This window comes from Scleropages formosus, chromosome 11, assembly GCF_900964775.1.
Source record: "Scleropages formosus chromosome 11, fSclFor1.1, whole genome shotgun sequence".
Lineage (NCBI taxonomy): Eukaryota > Metazoa > Chordata > Actinopteri > Osteoglossiformes > Osteoglossidae > Scleropages > Scleropages formosus.
In genome coordinates, this window is record NC_041816.1 from 18,244,334 (window position 1) to 18,250,333 (window position 6,000).

The following is a 6,000-nucleotide window of genomic DNA, read 5'->3' on the forward strand; positions in this document are numbered from 1 at the left end:
ATGACAAAGTACCAGTTTACAGACACAGTGTCAACATATTAAATAAATGTTATGATGCATTTTATCCTGCTTTTAATGTAAAAACTTTCTCAAGTATATGTTAAATCATCAGTGGTAAGCAATTAAAAGTAATATTATCAGGCAGTTCTCACTAAAATAGGATTGATTCTAAACTCAGTGAAGTCTGTTCACTTGTGAAAGCATGGGTGTTGTAGAGTCAGCCAGGTGCCAGCTGTGGTCTTGTTCTTAGATGTTTGTTTATTCAAGCTACTGTGTCTTCCTTAAGGAAGGTGCCTGTGGTTTTCTCTACGTGTATCTCACACCCTAAAAGAACCGCAACTGAAGAAGCAGTATGTCACCATTCCATCTTATTTGACAGCACCAAGCATGCTCTGATGTATGCTCTGTTGCATTACGATGAATGGAAGGATTCCATAGAATTGTATGTTCCTCTCATTTTCTAAGAATGATAAAAACCATAAGGTTAAGAAGAAGGAAAACTCCTGATGATCTGGTATTGAAAGTGAATTGTAGCTTTTATTTATGAACTTGTATTTTAACTTGTTCACCCTGTGTGTACCATGCTTACATTAATGTCTTCACCAATCTCCCAGCCTGCCGAGCATTGTGAAACAAGCCACTGATTTGGAACACAACTGAGTCAGCAATGTACTTGAGCTTGCACTGAGGAAAGTTATTCCATATGCCTCACTGGAATCTTTCAAAATAATCCTCTCACTAAGCAGGGACTGAAAGAACTGCTGTTGAACTGGAGATACTTTAGAACTGTGTTCCTCATTGCCTGCTGTTTTGTACATCTACAAACCCTTTGACCGTCTGCAAAGCCATACACCTAGAGGATCAGCAAATGATTGTGGATGTAATGACAACCCTGAGATACTGTGGCTTCAATTAAAAACACTGATCTTCTTCTTTCCTGCAGGTTTTAGCTCATAAAGGACTGGGTTTTAGCATAATCACATTATTACTCGAAAGGTACTAGACTTGAGAATGAATTAATGTGCTTCTTTGTCATGATGTTGAAGTCACAGATGGAATATGTGTGCTCCTGCCTCTCACCCCTGCTCCCTCTTGCATGTCCAACCAGCCGCTGCTGTTGTAGAGTTCAGTCACCTTCTCAGATTACTGGCATGTGAAGAAGGTTATTGCCCATCCTAGTGCTTACGTTTACGGTGTAAATGTTTTGTTTTTATGCCTACAAGTCAACTTTAGGCAGTAGACAACCAAAGAATGAAAGCTACATGAAAGGTTTTAAGAAACAAATGATAAATGGGTCTGTATGGAAGACTGAAATACTGCCAGCTACGTTCCATTAGTGTTCATCATTCACAGATATTTGCCAACATGCCACAACGCATCTTCAGGTAACCATTGGCCTTATAGATGTCTTCTAATTTTAGAATATTGTATGTATTCCAAAAATAAAAATACAGAGTAGCCTATAGTCTGCCATATATAGCTAAAAACAAGAAAATCACTTATGTAGTGTATGTTGTGTCTTTTTGGCACTTTATTGTGGACCTATCAATGTATAGGTTAAATTTCTAATTACTTGCGTAATGTCACATTTCTCTGTGTTCTATGTGGGGTACTGCTGCCTATGGATATAGATATGTACCTCCTAAAGATCATGATATCCATTAGATTGCCACATGAAGTAAAATAAAAACAGACTATGAACATATATATATAAATTATGTTTTGAATTTGTGCAAGAAGAGGAAAAAAATCATATATTACATGTGAAATACATTATTTATTTTAAAATGTCATTAACTCTTGAGGCCCTACCTCAGATTTTCTATTTATGTATACAAATTGCAATTTATGTATAATATATTTGCCTATATTATAATATCATATATTAGAGTTTATCCTACAATGTATATCTTCTAAAATCCCCAAATAAATGTCAATGTTTTCAATGTCACTTTTGTGTCTGTTACTTTCTCATTTTTTAATTGAAACAACCAAACTGGGTCACAAAACAAGATAAAATGCAAATACATGCAAGCACCAGTGAATACTGTGCCAGGGCAAAAGGTTACAGTATTTAGTAAAAATGAGCTAGACAGTCCGATAATCCAAACGACATGATATTGGACAGATATTGACTGTAGACTATGAGGGAGGTTCCATCAAGATGAAATTTTGCACTGTCTCTATATTCCTTTACCTTTGCATCGCTCCACTTGCTTATAGATAAAATTATAGGTATACTTTAGATTAATAATAAGCACTGGCCAATTACATACTTTACATTTTTCTAAGTGATCTGATGTCCAGGGTTGTGGACAGCCAGCTGGCCCAGGTCAGTCTGATTGTGTGTGCCAGGTGACTGTTTCCCCCACAGAGCTTTTTTCTTTCCAGTCTGCAGTGAGTCCATAGTTTTTTCCTCTCCTCCAGTTCTAGCCACTTCATTATCTTCGCTTACATTTACATTTATTCATTTAGCTGAAAAGCATATTGTTTATGACTCTATTATGGTTCACTATTGGTCATTGCCTGTCCAAGTCAGTACTGTGGTGGTCTGAAGACTGCCTCAGAGGTACGGGATGCTGGATTAGGTATGGATCTAAATCTTGTAACGTGTGTGAGTGTGTCATAGTACTCAATTGCATTATGAGACAAACTAATAACCACAGCATTATTCAGTTTTGTAACACCTGGAACAGTCAAGAAATTCTCAGACTGATCCTGCATGTTACAGGTTACCGGTATTATAGCTCTATTGTAGCTGCTGCCAGTCTGAGAACTTGTTGACTGTACCAGATATGTCACTCACAGTTGAACACCGCTTGTCCTAAAACAATTCTGGTAATACTGACGCAGGACTTGCATGTGCTTTGGGTTGCATGCCGGACCATGTAAAACTGTATTTAGTTTTCTTTTTTACACGCTGGTTTTCATCTGTTCCTCTTTGACGAGTGAACAAACGAAATGTTGAAAAAGCCGCATAAGTCAGGAAGCAGGAATAATGCAGAGAAATCACAAAAAAGGGGTGGAATGAAGTCTTGTAAATGACACTTAAACATAATAAACATAATGGCAACAACGTGGCTCTGTGTTCAGCCGGGTTTCAAGAGAAGCTGAAGCAAGAGGCTGGAGGTAAAAAGGCTCTGGTGGGAACGGGCAGTAAGGAGCCGCCACTGGCACTGACACCTCTGCGGCTGTTCGCAACCATCAGTAAAATCAAAGTCCTAACAAACATTTACCTATGGCTGTCATCAGGATGTATAATTGGTGTTCTTTTTGGGTAATAAATAATTTATGTTTTTTTTTTTTTTTTTTTTTTTTTTTTTTTGCAAAATGCTGCCACTAGCGTATTCCTTTTGTGTCTGCTAAGTGCGCAGTGTTAGGTGTTATTGAAGACCTTGAATGATTATAATTGCTTGTCTGTTTTTGTTGAAACAGAAGACAATACTCCCCTGGTATATGTGTGTATTCACTAGCCAGAATTTCAGTTACCCCTGTGGTGCATATTAACACTTTCTTTATACTAAAATTTTTCATTAAATGGTTTGGGAAGAGGCATCTGGTTTGTGTGAGCTGCGAGCAAAATTAAAAGTAATGCAAAGCGGCTGCATGAGAGGTACTGCCCGAGGGATATTGTGTACTCATTTGCATTTACATTTATACACTTAGCTGGAGCTTTTCTCCAAAGCGACTTCCAATGTTACCCATGCTCAGTTTTGTACTGACTTGCAAGGCAATGAGCAAAATTTTGTGTGTACACACATAATCGTCATTCCCACTATTGTGAATATGGGTAATAAAGAAAAGAAGATGAAAAAATATATGGAAAAAGTGAAATATAAGAGAGTTAATGCAGAGTAGTTTGGAAATAAAGCTTGAGGTGCTAAACTGCATTGAAGAAAAAACATCTCGCTTTAGGTTTATCTAAATCCACAGTTAACATGATCTATGCATCAACGAAATAAATGAAGGCAAGAGCTCAAAATGTGTTTTGTAGTGTCAAGCGTACAAAACGTACATGTAACATCATCCCCTCCCGTTTGCATTGCTGCGTTACTGTTAGTTTTTTTTGTTGCTTGCGTATAAGCAACAAATACAAAATGTAATGGTGTTTCTGTAGCTGGCAAGGTTTTTACGGTGAGGGGTAACTAGTCCCAGGCCCAACCCTCCTCCTTTCTCCGTCAGGCTTGGGACCGTCCATGGCAGAGTTAGGGTTAGATCAGTGTGCTGTTTTTCCATTTCTTTTCCCTTTTCATACCTTTGTTTTGTGTTTTGGGCTGTTTTAAATATTTAGCTTACTGCAGTTATTTACCCTAACTGTAGAACTCAATGGAACAGCTGACCTTGAAATTTGAACAGTTAAATAATGATACTTTCGGACACACCACATGTTATTCTAGTCTGCCATTTTGAAGGCAGGAAATGCAAGTTTCAAAAAGTTTCATGCTAGTTTAGGGATTTTCATGCTAATAAGACCCTCGGAGTCTGCTTTTGCATTAATGATCTGAAACTAAAGGGAGGATGGTAAAAAGTGTAACATTTTGGAGAACATCCACAGAGAATAAATTCCACCAGCATCACCTGACTTACCCCTTATATGTTTAAGTCTCTACATTAATGTGGGAAAAGAACATTTAGATTCAGACACATGCAGCATGCATTAGATTTTGTAATTAGGCTCATTAATATTACCACATCTTGAGAATGTGTCTGTCCTGTGATGCTGAAAATGCTGTGAAGCCATTATAGTCTGAAGTTCATCTTTCTTAACTGCATACAGTCCTAAATACTCCTGTTTTCAAATTGTATATAATATGCACTCTGCTTTAAGGCTGAATCCATCTTGGTTATTAGACCTTACATAATATTTAAGAATTTGCTCTTTATAAAACTGAACACGATTACTACCACATCCCATGGTTTTTCCCCAGGACTACTCAATTTTCCCAACTGATGTAGCTTTTATATTTTAAGAATAACGCATCTGCAACTATGGCTCTCTTTCTCCTAATGTTATGCACAAATTGTATTTTCTATGAGATGTATGTAACGTTGGAGAAAAGTGTCTACTAAATGAATAAATGTAAATGTAAATGTACCAAAACTATTTAGATTAAGTGCCTTGCTCAGGGTCACGAATGCAGAACCCCTTCTGAGATTTGAACAGACAAACTTTTGGTTTACAGGTCTGTGCCCAGGTGCACCATTAGTAAAATGTACTGCTGTCATGTAGTATGATGTACAGTTTTGGTGAAGTTTATTGGTACCCAGACAATTTTAACTATAACTCTTAAAATACAAAGAAACAGAAAAACTACACTTAGTTTCACTAACAACTTAAAAATAAAACATATTACTAAAAAACAGTGACATTTCAAAAGAAAGAAGATGGATTAATAACTGGGAGTTTGCAACTTCACTTCTGTCCATCGTCTTCATGAAGTATTCATCTGACGGCTGACATTTTAGAGTCGAAGTCACTGGGTTTTGTTCCGGGCTGTTAGAATCCAACTCCTTTTGTAAGGTGTCCTAAATTACCTGAGGATGAAAGACATCTCTCGATCAATAGCAATTAAGGTAGCTATTTTGAATGAGTTAAAAGATGAACGTTGCAATGTAATTCAGAATGTGATTCATTTTCTTTTTAAAGAAATTTGATTGACTGACCCTATTTTGTCACCTAAATTGTATTCAGGCATTGATTGCTTAGGTCAATTAAACAGAGGAGATGCTTTCATTATCGGTATGTAATATAGTTCCTAACAGGCATGAGGGTGTCCAGCATTACAAGGTATCTATAGTTATTATTTTAGCCATTAAGAAAACACTGAAACAGATGAGGTGTACAGGGAGAGAGTTTGTAAACTGTGAATGATTTTTTTCTTCTTTGTTTGCATCTCTCTTTACAATTTCATTTCCAATTTTCAAATAAGCCTTGTTGGTGAATTGCTAATTATAGGTCAGTGAATGAATAATGTTACATTATGCCATTAGGATATTATA